The sequence below is a fragment of the Sminthopsis crassicaudata genome, chromosome 3 (assembly GCF_048593235.1).
Source record: "Sminthopsis crassicaudata isolate SCR6 chromosome 3, ASM4859323v1, whole genome shotgun sequence".
Classification (NCBI taxonomy): domain Eukaryota; kingdom Metazoa; phylum Chordata; class Mammalia; order Dasyuromorphia; family Dasyuridae; genus Sminthopsis; species Sminthopsis crassicaudata.
Genome location: NC_133619.1, coordinates 407,509,175 through 407,531,088, shown reverse-complemented (window position 1 = coordinate 407,531,088; position 21,914 = coordinate 407,509,175). Strand labels below are relative to the sequence as shown.

At 33.8% G+C, this 21,914-nt stretch overlaps 1 protein-coding gene across 12 annotated transcripts in view; it reads right to left on the bottom strand.

Moving 5' to 3' along the window:
* The window catches only part of ANKRD44 (ankyrin repeat domain 44), a 344,106-nt gene that overhangs the window by 316,882 nt on the left and 5,310 nt on the right, over positions 1–21,914 (bottom strand). The window contains exon 1 of one of the 12 annotated variants that reach the window (XM_074302791.1): positions 4,148–8,723. The exons of the other annotated variants lie outside the window; for them this stretch is intronic. The gene's annotated coding sequence lies outside the window, so the exon portion shown is untranslated. Of the gene's footprint in view, positions 1–4,147; positions 8,724–21,914 lie in introns of those variants that run through there. 12 annotated transcript variants of the gene reach the window in all.

Below are 21,914 nucleotides of genomic sequence, written 5' to 3'. Positions count from 1 at the left end.
GAAGACAGATTAAGGCAGGCAGAGTTAGAATCAAAATAGATTTTTGAGGAGGGACAGGATAAAAAGAGAAGACTAAACTGAGCAAAATGAGATCAAGGGAAATGCACACTTAGTAATTATAATAGTTAATGTGAATGGGATAAGCTCACTCATAAAAAGCAAGTGGATAGCAGAATGCCTTAGAAACCAGAATCCAACAATATGTTATTTATAAGAAATGCACTTGAAATAGAAAGTCGCATGCAGAGTTAAAATAAAGAGCTGGAGCAGAATCTAATATGTTTCAGTTAAAGGAAAAAAGGCAGGGGTATCAATCATGATTTTTAGCATAACAAAAACAAAAAAAAATAAAACTAATTAAGAGAAATAATCAAGGAAACCCTATTTTTATAAAAGGTACCATAGACAATGAATTAACATCAAAATAATGCTACATGAATTTGATAAGTCTCATTTTTCAAATATATAGAGAAGAAAGTCGAATTTATAAAAATAAGAACCATTCCTCAAATGATAAATGGTCAAAGGATATAAACAGGTAGTTTTTAGAAGAAATCAAAACTATCTACAATCATATGAAAAAATGTTCTAAATCGCCATTGATTAGAAAAATATAAATTAAAACTCGTTCTACTTCACATCTATAAGGAAAGAAAAATACTAGAGGAAATGAAAGAAAATCATTATACTAATGAATTGTATGGTCAGCTAAGTGGTGCAATGGGCTAGAGTGCTAGGTCTGGAGTCAGAAGCCTCAGCTTTTTTAATTCAAATCTGGCCTCAGACACTAATTGTGTAAGTCTAGGCAAGTTATTTAACTGTTTGCTTCAGCTTCCTCATCTATATAATGAGCTGGAGAAGTAAATGAAAAACTCTAGTATTTTTGCCAAAACAAAAAAAACCTAATGGGATTATGAAGAGTTGGATATGACTAAAATGACTAAACAACAATAATTGTTAGTGGAGTAGTGAACTGGTCTGACCATTCTGGAAAACAATCTGGAACTACACCCAAAGGTCTATAAAACTATACATATCTTTTGACACAGCAATAACACTTCCATATGTGTATCTCAAAGAGATCAAAGATAAAGGAAAAGGACTAATATGTAAAAAAAAAAAAAAAAAAAAAAAAAGTATTTAAAACAGCTCTTTTTGCTGTAGCAAAGAATTAAAAATTGAAACACCAATAGCTGAACAAGTTGCAGTATATGACTGTGCTATAAGAAATTATTGTGTTATAAGAAATGACAAGCAGGAGCTTTTAGAAAAACAGAACTGATACAAAGTGAAGTAAGAAGAACCAGGATATCATTGTGCACAGGAACAATAATGTTGTAATGATGATCAGTTGTGAAAGATTTGGCTACTATGAGCAAGACAATTGTTCAAGACAATTCCAAAGGACTCATGATGAAAAAATGTAATCCACCTGCAAAGATTTGGGTGCAAATTGCTGTATAATTTTCCCACTTTGTTTTGCTTTTTTAAAAACATGGCTAATATGGAAATAAGTTTTGCATCATGTCACATGTATAATTGATATGATATTGCTTGCCTAATTTGGAATTCAAAGTTACAAGAAAAGAATATAAAAATAAATTTTAAAAAATTAAGAACCAACAAAATATTAACATGAAGATGTCTTAAATTTTTAAAAAATTGTATTTAAAACTTGTTCCCACTAAAAATATTACCTCCACCCAAATACTATGGTAGGCTAAAAGAATAGCAATATTGTTTCTGTGCTATTTCCTTTGCCTAGCAAAAATTGTCTGATTTTGGATCTATATATTATAGAATATTGAAAAATAATTAAAACTTATACAGGCAATTTTTCATTGTATTTCCATTAAATGGAGCACAGAAAAAATAAATCATAAATAAAGTGCTAACATACACACATAAACAGTATATTACAATGAAAAAAGTCACTGTACTGTAAATCAGGAAAACTGCATTCTAGTCTCGTTTGTGATACTACTACCAACACTTATTCATGGGCAAATAAGTTAATCGATCTCCTCTGCAAAATGATCTCACATCATGATATGAGATTTAAGGGCTTTTTGAACTCTAATATTTTAAGATTCTACAAACACAAAATATACTTTCTTGACTTTCTCTGTCATTTCTCCTTTGCATCTGTTCTGTGGAAGAAGTTCTAAAAGAAATAAAAATAGTAAGAATTGAGGAAGTTAGGAAGTAATAACAGCAAGCTGCTAAAGTCATTCATTCAAAAAATGCTATAGGAGGTTAATCCAAGGGATGTGCAAAACAAAACTAAACTAAACTAAATAGAGACAACATAAATACTTTTTTCTCCTAAAAGATCAAATATTCTTCAACCTGATGCTTGCTTACACACCAATCCAGATCTTTAAAATGAACTGAAACAAAAAGCAGAAGCCTCAAAGAAATAACTTCCCCCCTTCTGTGTAAAAAGAACAAAAACTATGAATTAAGTGATGCTATTTTTAGATTGTGAAATGGCATCTGTAAAAGAACACTCCTTATTAAGTTTGGCGCATGAGTAAAAAACATTCTGCGCAGCTGGTGAGTTTGGTTACTTCTTATCAAATTCTAAAAGGAGAAAAAATGCACAAATTTATAAGTGTAATGGCAAGAAGTCTTTAAGATTCAAGGCAAATATTAAGTAATCAGTGTTTCAGAAACAGTGAAGCTTTATATTCTTCTATTATGTCAAAGTTCTTCAAAAGGAAAAGATGGAGTAATATAATTTCTCACTAAGACACAATAAGTTCCTTCTTCTGGACCAACCTAGAATTGAGTGATACATTTTAATCTGGATAATGTTGATGATCTCATGCTGGCACCACACAGTAATTATGCAGGCAGCACATAGCATATCTTACAGTATAAACAGGCTTTTAGGTTTCATTAAAGATTGTAAACTAAACATAACTGTTGAAATTACCTAGCATATTGCACGTTGCTTAGAACAGCAAGTCAAGTAAGTGAAAAACACATTAAATAGGAGTCATCAGAAGTACAAAAATACATCCATTTTACAGCCTTAGCCAAGTAACTATCTCCTTGTGTTTCAGTTTTTTCCATTAAAAAAAATGCACATGTTCTGTTGCTTCTTATCTTCCCCTGACTCTCAGATTTATAATGTGAATTAATGATGGTGAATTATGAACAACTCAAAGATTTTATGAGTAAAAAAACTACTTTGTATATCTAAATTTGTCAACAAAATGTTATCAATAAACATCTGCAATTGTAATTCTTTCCTCCTACAGAATCAAAAAGACATAACAGTGGGAAGGAGTATAGAAAGTAAGGGGTGGAAATCTGACTGATTTCTATATACTACAAAGGAGGAAAAGTATTGTTATACTAAAGATCTTCCTTTCTCACTAAACAAGGTCTAAATGCCCAACCAATTCCTTCTAAGATTAGGGAAATCTGTTAATACAGGCTGAAGTAACAATCTGGCCTCATATGAATAGAATCATTAATATCTTTCCAATTATAATTTTAAAATTCTAAAACTGTACCAAATGAAAAAAAAGAAGAAAAAAATTTCACACAAAAATCAATCATTATTTCAGATTCTCAAAACCTTCTACATTAAGGAGAAATATATGTTATCCCTAGATATACAGGCATTCTATATCTGTAGATATATCTAAAATACATAAAAATTAATGTTGCCTATTAATTATAATTATAACTATAATAATAAATATAATCTAATACTAGTTATACCTTTGAAATATATTTGGATATATTTACTATAAGTAATACTGATTTCCTACTCAGACTTTAGAATCTTTATTTTTTTAAGTAGACTGGAAATACTCCAGTACATCATCATAACAGAAAGGCAAGCCCTAAGTGTTTGAAGGCTTCACCAGCAAACCATAAGTTTTGACAAGTTGCACAAGCTAAAACAGCTTCAAGTGTGGTTCCAGAGACAGGTTCTGCTGTCAAAGAATAATCTGTGTACAGAGAAGATAAATTATTTGATCCAGTATCTCACGAGAAAAGATGGATTGTGATATATACCAATGGAGGGTATAACCCCATTGCCAAGATCACAGAACCAGTGAAGAGCTCTGAATATAAATTTTCCCCTTCCCCCCATCATGCATACTTAAACCACAGCAACCGTACTTACTTCACTGTTTCCAAGTCCACATCTGGAGTTTTAAAATGCAAATGATTTAAAATATAAACATATGGTTCCCTTCTAACACTGATTCCTGGTGGGGAAGGAGGAGCCAGAACACAAATAAACTTTTGTATTTCAACAGAATTTATACTTTTTGGGGGGGGCAAAGATAAGCAGGCACAACCCTTCACTGTCAGAGAAAATAGAAGATAAAAATTCCAGACCCATCTTATTTCAACAGAGACAGCAAATAGTGGTTCTTTTGTAAGGGTAAAAGTATAGATTACAAACTCTGGGGAATACAGGTCTTATTTCCAGGTCAACTAGGATCCTGAGTGCAGCCTGCAGTTGGGAAAAATTGTATAGAAAAATAGGAATTTTGGAGTAGTGGTGAAGAAATTCTCAGACACCCAAATAATTAAATTTTCTAAGGCAAGGGACATAAGGGTAAGAGAAACCATGAAGTAGAACAGCCTCTAGTTGGAAAAAGTATAAATATAGACTCTGTGTGTGTGTGTGTGTGTGTGTGTGTGTGTATAAAACATCCATCTCATGCTTCAAATACTTGATCACAAGTTAAATGTCCTCTGCCTTTTAGTTTGGCTCCTAAGAAGCCTGAATAATACTAAATCAACTAAGGAAACAGATCATACAGGATTGAAGTAGTAGAAATCTAATTATTGTTAAGAGGTGTGCCTAATGCCATTCTTAACACCATTAATTAAGGATAAAACACTGAAAATTTGTCCCTAAACAATTAGAGAAGCAGTGAAACAATGAATGGAAAGAATTTTCACATCATATCAGGAGGTTTAAGTTCAAATTCTGGCCTGAGTATTTTGTGGCTATGTGGCCATAAGCAAGATACTTAAACTCTTTGAGAAAGTTTCTTTATCTTTAAGCAGATATAAACTACCTTATTTATATCACAAGGTAATTTTAAAGATGAAAGGGGATAATAAATATGAAAACACTTCATGGAATTATATTATACTATACAATTCACTGCAATACAATTGTGACATGTGAAAGATAAAATGACTAAGGAAAAAAAAGGCTTGAGTTCCTAAGCATTTTGATTTGTTCAACATACAGGAACCAAACCTCCATACAGGAACAGAACTTGGGCCTGGATCTTGAATATAGGGAGAGGACAGACTTTTTTATATATTAAAAATCAATCAGCTGAAAAACATGGAAAAACCCAAAACTGTCTTGGCCTTCAATAAAGTTACATTCTTCAGGGAGGATACAAGTATACAGATGCCATTAGTAATCAGTGGCTCAGGAAAGGCTTTATGAGAAAAGGTGGTATTTGAGTTAAGCTTTGCAATAAAGATAATGATTTCTAAAAGTAGAGATGAGAAGGGCCTTTGTAAATTCACGGGAAGAAGATGGAGTGGCAAATTCAAGCAACTGGTAGTTTGACTAAAATAGAACAATGATAGAGAAATAATGATAAATAAAGCTGAAAAATATGTTAAGGCTAGATTTTGGGAGGGCTGAGAGTGAGGGGAAGGAACTTTAATGCTAGACTGGAGATTTTGTATTTCTTTATAGGAGATGAAGAGGCAAAAGCCTTAGGACAGACACATTTATACTTTAGTAGACTGTTACAAAAATCTAATAAAGAGGTAAGGATAGGTAAATTTTGTAACAATTAGCAATTGATTATACATTTGGGTAAGAATGACAGAAGTGTCAAGGATGAAATCCAAGGTTATAAAACTAAATAACCAAGATCATGGTGGTACATCTCAGAGAAAAGCATCTTTGAGGGAATGATGAATTCCATTATGACTATCTTACTTACAAGACATCCAGGTGGATAAGTTCTGCAAAAAAATGATGGTACAAAATTAGTGATCAGTATAGCTATAAGGACTGCATATAGTGATTACGGATCAAGAAAGAAAATACACGGAAAGTCCTTGTAAACCTAAAAGTACTAAGTAGAGATAGAAAGGCAAATTACTACATATGGAGGTGTTGATGATTCTAACCTACCATTTCTCCTGAAGTCCAGTCCCACATCACCAACTTTCTTCTAGGCATCTCTAACTAGATGTTTGATAGGCATCTTAAAAGTCGAAGTATTCAAGAGCAAAATCAATATCTATTTCCTCTCCTTTTCCTAACTTCTCTATTACTATCCAAGGTACTATTATGTTTCCAGTTACTCAGACTTCCAACTTACATGTCATTCTCAATTCTTCACTCTCCCTCTTGCTCCCATAGCCATCTGATACCAGAAGTTGCCATTTCTATCTTTAAGACATCTCTGATATATACCCCCTTTGCTCCTCTGACACTGCCATCATTTGCCATACCTAGACTATTATAATAGCTCATTGGTTGTAGTTTTTCTCTCATTTCTTCCAATTCCAGTGTACCCTCCACTCAGAAGACAAAGTAATCTTTCAAAAGTACAGTTCCAACCTGTCCCACCTCCCTACTGAATAATTTCAATAGTTCCCTGCTGCATTAAATATGGCTTTTGAATCCCTTCACAAGCTAGCCTTTTCCTCTCATTCCTATCTTTTTTTAACTACCCTAAAATAATGCAGCTATAGTGGCCTATTTGCTGTTCTTAAAACAAAAAAAATGTTTAAGAACATTGGCCATTTGCCTTTTCATTGACTGGCCTTCATGCCTAGAATACTCTCTCTTCTTATTTCTTTTTCCTGCTTCCCCTGCTTTTCTCAAGACTCAATTTAAATGTCATATTCTGTAAGAAGCCTTTCCCCATGCCCCTCACGGGGTTCCTTCCTTTTGTACACTGTACATAACTTGTCTATACCTAGTTGTTCTTGTATTGTCTCCTCCATCAAAATGGGAATCTTTGAAGGCAGGGACTATGGTTTTATGCTTAATAAATACTTGTTGGGGCATCTAGGTGGCATAGTGGATAGAGTATAAGCCCTGAAGTCAGGAGGATTTGAGTTCAAATCTCATCTCACACACTTAACATGTCCTAGCTGTGTGACCCTGGGTAAATCACTTAACCCCAATTGCCCCAGCAAAAAATGAATGAATGAAAGAATGAAGGAATACTTGTTGGTCCATAAGATGATTTACAAATGAGGAAAGATTAAGTGGCCCATCCAAGGTCACAGCTAATAAGTATCTAGGGCCAAATTTGAAGTATGGTCTTCCTGATGCTGAGGCTAGTGCTCTATCCACTTCATCACCTCATTAACCTTGCTTTGTATGTGAAAATAAACAGGGCCTTAAGTTTTATTTCATCCAGGCTTTACACTGATACAGGTCCTGTCACTGAATTTTAAAGTGATTTTGATTACAATTTATGGTGCTTGGAACTATTTCTTTCTAGATGTTTCTAGATGTAGTATTTTTTTCTTTGACATGGAAACTATATTCTGGCTATGACATTCTTACGATTTTTTTTTTGCCATTAGGCCTCCTTTCAGGAGCAGATAGGAAATAGCTGATGGGTTCATTCTATCTTCCCTGATTCTACTAGATTTGGGAAGTTGATTTATTGAACTTCAATATACCATTAAGGAAAAGGAAAAAAAAAATTAGAATCATAAAAATATACTCACAATCACTCAAGACCTGGAAGCTTCTACTAAAAATCAAAAGTGATTATGAAATATATTATTTCAAAAGAAAAAATAAACAGGCTTAAGAATAGCTTATTCTGTAAATGGATCATTCCTTAGAATAGTCGGAAGCATATATTTAAGACCGTCAGTAAGAATAATATGTAATGGAAATAAACTGGAACCTTTCCCAGTAAGATCAGGAGTGAAACAAGGTTGTCCACTATCACCATTACTATTAACTATTGTATTAGAAATGCTAGGCTCGGCAATAAGAGTCGAGAAAGAGATTAAAGGAATAAGAGTAGGTAATGAGGAAATCAAACTGTCACTCTTTGCAAATGATATGATGGTATATATGAGCAAAATTACAAAACACTTGTCACAAAAATAAAGTCAGATTTAAATAATTGGAAAGACATTCAGTGCTCATGGATAGGCCAAGTGAATATAATAAAGATGACAATACTCCCCAAACTAATCTATTTATTTAGTGCTATACCAATCAGACTCCCAAGAAACTATTTTAGTGATCTAGAAAAAAATAACAACAAAGTTCATATGGAAGAATAAAAGGTCGAGAATTTCAAGGGAATTAATGAAAAAAAAGTCTGATCTACCTGATCTAAAGCTACATTATATAGCAATAGTCACCAAAACCATTTGGTATTAGCTAAGAAATAGACCAGTGGATCAGTGGGACAGATTAGGTACAAAGGACAAAAGGGTTAAACTATAGCAATCTAGTGTTTGATAAACCCAAAGATACCAACATTAGGGATAAAAATTCATTATTTGAAAAAAACTATTGGGAAAACTGGAAATTAGTATGGCAGAAATTAACACCATATACCAAGATAAGATCAAAATGGGTCCATGATTTAGGCATAAAGAATGAGATCACAAATAGATTAGAGAAACAGAAGATAGTCTACCTCTCAGACCTGTGGAAGAGGAAGGAATTTATGAGCAGAGGAGAACTAGAGATCATTATTGATTACGAAATAGAAGATTTTGATTACATCAAACCAAAAAGTTTCTGTACAAACAATACTAATGCAAACAAGATTAGAAGGGAAGTAACAAATTGGGAAAATATTTCTACAGTTAAAGGTTTTGATAAAGGTTTCATTTCCAAAATTTATAGAGAATTGATCCTAATTTATAAGAAATCAAACCATTCTCCAATTGATAAATGGTCAAAGGATATGAACAGACAATTCTCACATAATGAAATTGAAACTACATCCACTCATATGAAAGAGTGTTCCAAATCACTACTGATCAGAGAAATGCAAATTAAGACAACTCTGAAATATCACTACACACCTGTCAGATTGGCTAAGATGACAGGAACAAATAATGATGAATCTTGGAGGGGATGTGGGAATACTGGGACACTAATACATTGTTGGTGGAGTTGTGAAAGAATCCGGCCATTCTGGAGAGCAATTTGGAACTATACCCAAAAAGTTATCAAACTGTGCATACCCTTTGATCCAGCAGTGCTACTACTGGGCTTATATCCCAAAGAAATACTAAAGAAGGGAAAGGGACCTGTATGTGCCAAAATGTTTGTGGCAGCTCTTTCTGTAGTGTGTAGAAACTGGAAAATTAATGGATGTCCATCAATTGGAGAATGGTTGGGTAAATTATGGTATATGAATGTTATGGAATATTATTGCTCTTTAAGAAATGACCAGCAGGATGAATTCAGAAAGGCTTGGAGAGACTTACATCAACTGATGCTGAGTGAAATGAATAGAACCAGAAGATCGCTGTACACTTCAATGTTGTATGAAGATGTATTCTGATGGAAGTGGATATCTTCAACATAAAGAAGATCCAACTCACTTCCAGTTGATCAATGATGGACAGAAACAACTACACCCAGAGAAGGAACACTGGGAAGTGAATGTAAATTGTTAGCACTACTGTCTATCTACCCAGGTTACTATACCTTCAGAATCCAATACTTAATGTACAACAAGAAAATTGGATTTACACACATGTATTGTATCTAGGTTATACTGTAACACATGTTAAATGTATGGGATTGCCTGTCATCAAGGGGAGGGAGTAGAAGGAGGGAAGGGAAAATTTGGAAAAATGAATACAAGGGATAACATTATAAACAAATTACTCATGCAAATATACTGTCAAAAAAATTAAAAAAAAAAGAATAGCTTATTTTAAAAGGCTGCATATAATCCTGAGATGGGGGTGGGATTGGGGGTGATGGACAATGAGGATAGATTTTTATTAGAAGAGGGGAATTTTTTGTTGATTTCTGAAGAAAAAAACCAAAGCTGAGTAGGAACTTTAAAATATAAATGCAAGAATCTAGAAAAACCTAGAAAGATAAAAGTATTTGAATAATTTGAAAGCACAAAAGGATGATACAATACTAAAATTCTAATAAAAAGAAAAGAACCATATGTCCACTCATAACCTTAATGTCTTCAAGAGGTATTAAAAGAAGTTAAATAAGAAAAACAGAAATCCTGGGGGTGCAGTGATTCTGTTCTAAAGAATTTACAAGTGGGAAAGGAATAAACCTGTATAGAAAGGAAGAAAGGGATAGGATTTGGGTTTCTCCCCCTATAAATTGGGTACATGAGAAAAAGTATGCAAGTATGAAAGAAGGGGTAGGGCAAGTGAGCTCTTGTCTGAAATAAACAAAGGATATCTGAACCTACCCCCATAGAGTGTAGTGAAGAAATGCTTCAAACTCAACAGGGAAATAAATAAAAGGGTATTACTGAGGAGACATACAAGCAAAACAAACTCATAGATTTAAAAGGGAGGTTCAAGGAAGGAAATAAAAGAAAACAACTGGACTCTAAGGGGTACTTTTGATTTCCTCTTAGACAATTAGGAACAAATATTATTGAGCCATAATAAATGATGAAACAATATTGGAGAATATTAGATTGTATAAATTGACTCCTAGTGAAAGAAACAAAAGAGGAGGACAATTCATACAAGGATAATACTTAAAGAAAAAACAACTTTGAAAGACTTAAGAGTTTTGATCAAATCAATAAACATTTATGTCTCCAGAGATCCAATGATGAAACATTATACCCAGCTCCTAATAAGTGAGGTGATAGACACAAGGTGCAGAAACATACATTCTTAGACAAGTACAATAAAAGAATTTGTTTTTCTTTATTATGCATACTTGTTACAAAGCATTTATCTTATTTTTGACATAATTGGAGTTAAAAATAGGAGAGGGAGAGAGAGAATTCAGCACCATCTCCTAAATTTCTTTGTCCAGAATATATAACTTTGATGGTGTTGGTAAAAATCCAACATCTCCATAGTGCTATTGCAGCAAATAAAACATGAGAGAGAGACAGACAGAAACAGAGACAGAAGAAAAAAAAGAAGGAAGAAGAAGGAAGGAAGGGAAAGAGGGAAAAAGGGAAGAAGGGAAGAAGAGATGAAGGGAAAGAGGAAGGGAGGGAAGAAAGGAGGAAGAAAAAAAGGAAGGAGAAGAAACAATGGGCACTATTAAAAATTTATTTCATAGAAAAGAACAGAAGTTAAAAAGAAAACAGATAGGCAATAGAGGTTTTTTTTTTTGAGGGGGGGGTTATTCAACATTTATTTTTAAAAATTAATTAATTTAATTAATTTTTACAAAAATTTTATGCATAGGTAATTTTTCAGCATTGACGATTGCAAAACCTTTTGTTTCAACTTTTCCCCTCCTTCTCCCCACCCCTTGCCCCAGATGTCAGGTTGACATGTTAAATATGTTAAAGTATAAGTTAAATAGAATATATGTATACATGTCCAAACAGTTATTTAGCTGTACAAAATGAATTGGACTTTGAAATAGTATACAATTAGCCTGTGAAGGAAATAAAAAATGCAGGCAGACAAAAATAGAGGGATTGGGAATTCTATGTAGTGGTTCATAATCAACTCCCAGAGTTCTTTCACTGGGTGTAGCTGGTTCAGTTCGTTACTGCTCTATTGGAACTGATTTGGTTCATCTCATTGTTGAAGATGGCCTCATCCATCAGAATTGATCATCATATAGTATTATTGTTGAAGTATATAATGATCTCCTGGCCCTGCTCATTTTACTCATCATCAGATCATATAAGTCTCTTCAGGCCTTTCTGAAATCATCCTGCTGGTCATTTCCTACACAACAATAATATTCCATAATATTCATATACCACAATTTATTCAGCCATTCTCCAGTTGATGGGCATCCATTCAGTTTCCAGTTTCTGGCTACTACAAAGAGGGCTGGCACAAACATTTTGGCACATAGAGGTCCCTTTCCCTTCTTTAAAATCTCTTTGGGATATAAGCCCAGTAGTAACGCTGCTGGATCAAAGGGTATGCACAGTTTGATAACTTTTTGAGCATAGCTCCAAATGTGCAGTAGAGTTTTTAAGGTAATTTGTGAGATTTATTTTATGTTTCTATAAATATATATGTAGACATATATATTAAAGAATATGAAATAGATCCATGGTTTCATATAGAATTCTCTTGTGTTCTTTGCATATGAAAATATTCTTTTTTGATATTCAAAATAAATTTAAAGGTATTTAATTAAAATTTAAGGTATCCACTTCTCTCTTTATCTTCTATCCCTCTCTCTGTGTGTACTATATGATAAGGAGGCTCTAGAATTAAAATAAAATGAACCAAGTTCAAATCCCATCATTGATAACTGTTATCTATGTGACTCTTACTAAATAACTTCCCTCTAGGTCTCAGTTTCCTCATCTGTAAAGTGAAAATGCGGATTTCTCTCATATCCCTCCTATGATCCTATATCTTTCTAATTCTTCTTAACCTTCTCTTTTCCCCCTAGTTCTTAACCTGTCATAATATAGAAATGAAACTTTTCTTAATACGTATTGTACTTACTGGGAAAAGTTTTATATTCCATATCTAGCTTGTGTATTTTTAAATTTTTTCTTTTCATTTCCTTTATAAGAATTCTTAAATTGAAGGTCCACACAATTTTTAAAAATTTTAATAACTATTTCAATATAATTTGTTTCCTTGTTAATCCTTACATTTAAATTCATACATTAAAAATATTATTCTGAGAAGGGGTCCATACTCTTTACCAGACCGGCAAAAGGACCTAACACATACAAAAAGAGGAAAGAAAAATAACACAATCTTCACTAAATTTCTTTTATAAGACTCAGCAGTTTGGTAGTTCACTGGTCTTGGGTACAAAGGAGGTAAAGTAGGGAAAGCTCCCTCTTCTCTGTTATTTAAGAGTTCAAAGCAAGTAATTATTCACACACACACACACACACACACACACACACACACACACACACACACTAAGTTTTGACTAAATCAAAAAGCATGTGTCCATTTATACTAACCAACCATTTTGTTTTTACATACTTCCTCAAAAAAGGGCAAAAATTTTTAGTTCTTAAAAAAAAGGAAGTAAAATTCAAGTCAGGCCTCTAAAATCCTTTGTTTTCTCAAACAAAAAACAACTGTTCACACCTCAGGTTCAATTTTTTTTTAATTTATATTCCTTCAGATGAAAACTCAAGTCATAAACTTTAATACACTTGATTTACTTTAGAAAGACATGCATCATCCAGAAAAGGGCCGTGGGGACCGAATGTGGATCACAACATAGTATTTTCATCTTTTTGTTGTTGTTGTTTGCTCACTTGCTTTTTCTTTTCCTTTTTGATTTGATTTTTCTTGTGTACTATGATAAATATGGACATATACATAGAAAAATTGTACATATTTAACATATATTTGATTACTTGCTGGGATGGGGGTGGGGGAAGAGGAAGAGAGGGAGAAAAATTTAGAACACAAAGTTTTGTAAGTTCGAATATTGAAAACTATCTTTGCATGTATTTTGAAAATAAAAAGCTATTATTAATAATTTTAAAAAAGAAAGGAGAGACCCACCCTAAGAAACAAAAGGTGTGGGAAGCAAAGTTTTAAAATTGCTTTCTCTTTCAAATAGGTGTTTGGCAATTTCATATAAAATGAAACAGATTGAAAAAAGGAGTTTAAAACCAGGAAAGGCAATGAGTGAGGAACACCAAGTATAAGCTAACCATTAAGATAATTTGGGATATGGAGGGCACTTTAAAGTAATCAAAACTTTCTAATATACAAAGGAAGAAGAGAATTTGTTACAAGGTTAATTCAACCCTTCAAGAATAAACTTGCTGAAATAACCATAAACAACATAAACTTTTAATAGAGACCATTGGACAGATCTAGGATTTTTACCACAGTGCAATTCCCCCGCTAGTTTTAACAGCAACATTTATTCATATTGAAGGATTGAGTGACTGCCTTAAAAGACATCAGATTGAAAAAAAAATCATATAAGAACCTCCCCCTGTCCCAAGTACATGTACATAACGATAAAAACCTACTAGCAAGAACTAAAACCTTTTTTCTGGTTTATATAGGAATATTAAGACTCTACTTTCTGGAAAGTATAGAAATGATACTCCCTAACATCCCTAACAAAGACCTACTGAAATACAGAAGAGTAAAATCTGAAATAGATACATTCAACATAAAATACAATAGTTAGTATCACAAACTTACAGTAATAAGTATCACAAAGAAGATTGGAGCAGCCATGTTTCAGCTAGGTTTCCTTTGTAACTTACCATAGAAAGTCAAGTCCAATACCTTTCTCTCACAAAGCAAATACTAAGTTACTTTAAAATAGTGATTATCAGATCATTTTACCAAGGTAGTGATGACCACTTCAAAGAGTCATATGCTATACTAGCTTCATAAGTGATCCAAAAACTTACTTATTTTTGGCAGCAGATCAGAGAGCATAGGTGTCTTTTGAACAACAAGATAGCATAATATGTTTACTGAACTACTATCTTTCATCTTATGAGAAATAATGGGGGGGGGGAAAGCCAAGGGAAGAATGAGAACAGAAAAATGGTAGAGTCCAAAGAAGATAGAGGAATAACTCTCTGATCCCACAATGATTTATTCATACAGAAAACACTGCTGTTATTTATAATATAATATATTATAATATAATGCTGTCCATTAGTTTTAAAACCATGTATATGATTAAAAAGATCACTTCCAAGCTTTGTCAAATTATGGTGGAATGAAAACAGCAATGGATTTGGAGTCGGAGGAGACAGACTTGAATCCTAGCTGTGATGCTTATTATTCATACTAATCTATATATCATTTAAAAGTTTGCAAAGTTCTTCACATATATTAACATATTTGATCTTCAAAACAACCCTATAAGATAGGTGTTTCTATTATCTTCAGTTCATAGATAAACTAAGCTGAAAGACATTTGAGTGACCTTAGTATCACTTAGGTACAGCAGTGTTTCTGATATGAGATTCAAATTCAAATCCTCTTGACTCCAAGCCTGGAACTCTGTTTACTTAGCTGTTTGAGCTATGCAATTTATAACCTCTCTAGGCTTTAGCTTCTTCATCTATACATGCAAAAGGGGCCAAGGATTGGACTAGAGTCTTTTCCAACTTAAATCTATGATCCTGTGAAACAAAAAACGCTTTGAGATTTGGAACTATATCTATGCTATCTACACCTTTCCCAAAGCTTGGTTCCATGAAAATAATCTCATCTTGTTTTGCTTTGCTGATTAAATGCTTTGATGATTAAAACTTAAATGTAGTCACCAACTCACTCAACTGTATTCTAAGAGGGGACTATGAAGAAGACAAGAAGACACTAGAGAATATTCCCACACATACCACAAAAGGAAAGGAAAGATTTTTTTCCACAGAGGCTGACTTCTTGATTCATACTGTCCCCATCATGTGTCCTGCCTTTTCTTGTCCAAATTTATCAAGTGAACATAGTATTAGGCTCTTCACAATTTCCCCCCCCCTCAATATAAGCATACTCCTCTGAGTAACTGTCCTTAATATTACCCCTTAACAGAAGGTGTATCAGACCTAAAACTATATTATAAAGCAGCAGTCATTAAAACAATTTGGTACTAGCTAAGAATTAGAGTGGTGAATTAGTGGGCTAGATTCACAATACACAATAGTCAATGACTATAGTAATCTAGTGTTTGACAAACCTAAAGATCCTAGATTCTGGGATAGAACTCACTCTTTGACAAAATTGCTAGGAAAACTGGAAAATAGTATGGCAGAAACTAAACACTAATCAACATCTAACACTATACCAAGATAAGGTCAAAATGGGTTCAAAATTCAGACATAAAGGGTAATGCTATAAACAAATTAAACAGATTGCCTACCTTTCAGATCTATGGAGAAGGAAGGAATTCATAGTCAAAGAAGAACTTGAGAGCATTATGAAGTGCAAAATGGATAATTTTGATTACATTGAATTATAAAGTATTTGCACAAACAAAACCAATGCAGCCAAGATTAGAAAGGAAGCAGAAAGCTAGGGGGAAATTTTTCCAGCCAGTGTTTCTGATAAAGGCCTTATTTCCAAAATAGAAAATTGACTCAAATATATAAAAATACAAACCATTCCTCAACTGATAAATGGCCAAAGGATATGAACAGATAATTTTTAGAAGAAATTAAAGCCATATAAAACCAAAGCTATGAAAAACACTATAAATCACTACTGATTAAAAAAACCTATAGATTAGGGTATTACTTCAAACCTCTCACATTGACAAAAATGACTGGAAAAAATAATGATGAATATTGGAGTGGAAGAAAACTGGGACACTAATGCATTGTTGGTGGAGTTGTGAAATGATCCAACCATTCTGGAGAGCAATTTGGAGCTATACCTAAAGGGCTATCAAACTGCATACTCTTTGATCCAGCAGGGTCTTTCCTGGGTCTATATCCCAAAGAGATCATAAAAGAGGGGAAAAGGACCCACATGTGCAAAAATGTTTGTAGCGGCCCTTTTTATAGTGGCAAGGAACTGGAAACTTAGTGGATGTCTTTCAGTTGGGGAATGTCTGAATAAATCTGGTATATGAATATAATGGAAATTACAGGTCCATAAGAAATGATGAATAGCTGATTTCAGAAAAGCCTAGAAAGCCTTAAATGAAATGATGCTAAATGAAGTGAGCAGAACCAAGAGAACACTGTACACAATAATAATAAGATTATGTGATGATCACTGTAATGAACATGACTCTTTTCAACAATGAGGTGATTCAAGACAATTCCAATAGATTTGGGATGGAAAGTGCCATGTGCATCCAGAGAGAACTATGGAGACAGAATGTGGATCAAAGCATAGTATTTTTAACTTTTTTGTTGTTGTTTGTGTGCCTGTTTTCTTTTCCCTTTTCTCAGTTTTTTCCCCTTTTCATCTGATTTTTCTTGCCCCATATGATGAATATGAAAATATGTTTAGAAAAAATGCACATATTTAACCTATTGCTTTCTGTCTTAGTGAGGAGGTAGGGAGAGAAAGGGAGAAGATTTTGGAACACAACATTTTCCAAAGGTGAATGTTGAAAACTACCTTTGCATGGACTTGGAAAAATAAAATACTATTAACATTACCCCTTTGAGAAGCTTTGGTGTCCTTACTAAAAAAAAAAAGGCATATTGTTTCCCTTCTAAAAGAGTCCCAAATAAGATGGGGAAACATAGGCAGAATCTTAGTATGATGAACTTGATGGAATATTAAAACTGCTTTGAATTTTGTCCAATAAGGAACATATTATAACAAAACACAGAGTATTATTTGTAAGTACTTAATTGCCTTGTTCCTGCTAATAATGCAATTTAGGATCTCCCTTTATTCAAGATTCACTTCTGTCTACTCATTAACACTATCTGCAATTACGTTTCTTTCCAGTCTATAACATTAGACTATAGACATGAAAGAAATAATCTTCTATCATGAATAGGGACTATGTCTTATCCCATCTCCTTAGCCAAAGACTTAATAATAGCCATGAAATAGCTTTGTTTTGGGTAGATAAGTTAAATATTATTCAATAAAAATAAATTCTGACCTGTAGGGTTCTTATGTAGTTGAAGGGGTGTGCTTTATAGGTAATGCACATTTAGAAGGACCAAGTAGAATTCCAACCCTCTCGGGGTGTCTTGTCACTGGTTCACAAAGTAAAAATATGGTCCCTATGAAAAATGTGGTCCAGAGAAATCAGAGATGATCATGTTAAAAAGTATATGAGGATTCATATTCCTACTTTCCAAACATGGTAATTTCTATGGATCAATGCTAACACATGCCCATCATGTGGGCTTTGAGATTTCATACCTCCCTGGAAATGGTCATTACAACTCTTTCTAACCCAAAGGCATAGATGCTGAGGGAGGAACACTTAGTTCTTTTGAGAAAAAGGAAATTGAGCTATAGGCAAAATGGTGGATAAAGTCCACAGTTACTGAACTAGAATAAGCAAGGTCTTCACATAGAACTTCAAATTTGAAAGAGTCTTTATTGTCATATAGTCCAAAGCTTCTTAAACTGTAGGTCACAACCCCACATAGGTTCATGTCACTGAATATGGAGATTGCAAAATTATGATTTATTATCAGTAAATGTTTGTATAACCATTTTATATACCTATATAACCAATATGCAGTAAAAATTTCTAAGGCAAAAAGGGGTCAAGAGTAGAAAAAGTTTTAAGCCCTTGTTCAGTTCAAACTATACTTAAAATTACACACAGCTTTTGACTTAAGTCAATGAGATGGTAACAGATTTAAACTTGGATTCCTTCACTTTAATGTACTAAATATGAAACACTCAAGCAACAACTAGTATTCTAGTCAGAATTTATGTTTTTCAAAGTCTCTGTCAGATGCTTAGCAATATGCCCTGCAGGTTCCAGAGGCAGAAATAGTAGTCAACCTTTAAAAGAATATTTTAGATAGAAGGGGGATGAGGCAATTAATCAAAATCATAACCCAGTTAAGCTTGGCAAAGTCTTGCTATAGTTATAACATCTCCAAAGTAAAAAAAAAAACTATTCAGGAGGGATTTACCCTAAACCAATAACCAATTTTTAATTTTTAGTAATAAGAAATAGATGTAGAATCCAAAGATCAATCACCTCATCAATTTTTTTTTATTGATGGTTTGACCATTTTGTCTAGGCCATGATTTAGGGGACTAATTATCAAACAAAGTCTCAAAAAGGTACAACTACCTAGATACTCCATATGCTGAGGATGGGAGAATTTAGCACCAAAAGTGTTTTTTGTGACACTTATTAAACGAGTCCCTTAGCCTCTCTGAGTTTTGATTTTCATATCTATAAAATGATAACAATACTTATACCACATGTATTTGGCTCAATTCAATTAAACAAGCATATATTAAGTAGCTTTTGTGGGTCAGGTACTGAGGAATCAAAAGACAAAAAATGAAGCAATCTTTACCCTCAAGGAGTTTACAATCTACTTAGAGCAAATAATATGTACACAAGTAAATATAAAATTAATTACAGTGTGGAAAGGAATGCTCTCAGCTGGGGAATTAGGAAGGGCTTCTTGTAAGAGAAAGTACTTGACCTTTGAAGGGAGTTAGGGATTTAAAAACAAAGCTGAGATGGCAGGCAAAAAGGATAGCTTGCTCAAAGTCAAGAGAGACAGACAATAGAATGAAATGAATTGAACACAGAGTTGGAGGGGGGAGAGGAAGAGTGGACAAAACAGCATGTAATTGACCTACACACCATGACCAGGTTTTAAATACCCAAAAGACTAACCAGTCTGCATTTCATTTTAGGGCACTAAGAAACCACTGAAGTGTCTTGAGCAGCAAAGTGAAGAGGTCAGACCTGTGCTTCAGAAATATAAGTTGATATTCCTAAATATGGGCAGCTAGGTAGCACAGTGGATAAAGGGCCAGGCTTAGAGTCAAGAAGATTGATTTTCTTGAGTTAAAATCTAATCTCAGACACTTGTGACTCTAGACAAGTCAGTTAATCCTGTTTGCCTCTCTTTCCTCCTCTGTAAAATGATTTGGAGAAGGAAATGACAAACTACTCTATTCTCCATTCTCAATAAAACCCCCAATGGAATTCTGAAGAGTCATATATGTCTGAAAACAACAACATTCCTAAATCTGGATTATTATGAGAGTGCTTTGAAAAACAAAGTACATGTAAAAATGACTTAAAATATGAAGAAAACTCTGGGCCAGGAATACATTGTACACAATAACAACAAGAATATGCAATGATCACCTATGAAAGATTTGATTCTTCTCAGTGGTTCAGTGATCCAAGGCAATGCCAATACACTTTGGATAGAAAATGCCATCTGCATCCAAAAAAAAAGAATTGTGGAGATTGAATGTAAATCAACACATGCCATGTTCATTTCTCTTTTCTGTTTTTTTCCCCTCTCCTATGGTTTTTGCTTTTGTTCCCATTTTTCTCTTCCAACATGATTCACAAAGCAATGTGTATTTAAAAATAATTAATTATTTAATTTAAAAAAAAAAAAGAAAACTCTGGGGAAATTGGCTAAACAACCATATCCCATGTAAAGTTGTCCTGACAAAAGCTTTTCATTTGTTATAACTAAACCCCACCTATATATAACACAGATGGTTAGAATAATCATTTATCAAATTGATTCTATGCCACTAACTGCTCCCTAATGACTTTGGGCAAGCTTTGCCTATAATTCACTTCTTGAATTTTTCTGTTTGATTCATATGAAGTGAAACTCTATACTCCTAGTCTTTTAACTCAATTATGGCCTCAAGTATGGCCATTCCAATAACACTCTTTTCTCCCTTTTGTATCCCCCTCCGTGCTACTTCCACCACCCCTCAACCCAAGGTAACTTTTATCATGCTTCGGCTCATATACCCAAGTAGCCAAATGCTGCTGGGGAGTGGGCTTGGGGGATGAAGGTGGGATGGGGCTGTTAAATCCCCAAATCATGCTATCTGAATCCAAGGCAAACTTATGGTTTTTCATCTTAATTAAACCCTCATTACAATTCAGCAAATCTATTTACTCTTTTGTTATTGACAACTAAACCTCTCCCCACAACAGGTGTTAAAATTCTCTCCTCATATAGCAATATGTGCTCACTATTCATAGGAGATAATTTTTCTCCTCTAAATATCCCAATACATCTTCTCGGTCCTAGGATCATAGGTTTTAGAACAAGAAGAAGCTTTATTAATAACTTAATACAAAGCATCCATTTTATAGATAAGAAAAATGATATTGAGATAGATTAAATAGTTTGTCCCCGGTCACACAAGTAACAAAACCAGAATTTTAACAGGCTTTGACTCCAGATCCATAGTTTTTTCCAAGTTCCTAAACGTAGGGTGGCTTACCCTAGTCCTATCCAGCCAGGAGCAGAGTTGAGATTCGAACTCAAATGCTCTGACCCCAAATCACAATTCAAAGCAGCACTCTTTCCAGTTGAAGCTAATCTTTTCACCTGTATTTTTTTTATCTTATCCTCTCAGTAACTTCTCATACCTACCTTCATTGATCTGTCACACATAAAACTTCAAATTTTTCCTGTCAGCTTCTTTTCCTCAGCCTACAAACATGGTGAGGTCTCTTCAACTTTTAAAAAAAAAATGTTTTTAAGCCCTTCCCTTGAGTCTCCTACTTCCTCAAACTTTTTTTTTTGGTCTCTCCTTCATTGCCACACTTCAAGAAAGAAAAGTCTATACTTACTCAACCCCTGAAATATGGCTAGACTCATTACTAAAATAGCTCCTTGAAAAGCCATGAATAATCTTATTGTTTTATCTGGTGAAATTGCTTCTCTCTTTATCCTCCTTGACCTTTCTGTGGCATTGTACACCATTCTGTGTACACTGTACTGTACACAGTCCATCTTCTTCTCTCAGATACCACCTGTCCTACATTAACTTCTTTGACTTCATACTTATATGTTTCTCCTATCTTTCTACTATTCTTTCCCTGCTTCTTTTGTCATCTTCATCTCCTGAATAAAGATAGTCCTCCAAAGTCCTAGATTCTCCTCTCTTCTTCTATCAATGAGTATGTATTCAAAAATCATCTTTATGTTAATAACTCCCAAATCTATATCATTCTCCAACTTCTCCCCAGACCTTCAGCCTTTCCTTCTCTCCCCAACTTCCTATATGTCCACCTGCATGGCCTGCTGGCACTTTAAATCGTCTAAAATTGAACTCACCTTCTCCCCACCCAAACTTTTTAAAACCTGTCAATGTCACTATCATCTTGCCTATGACTCAAAGCAAGATGATTT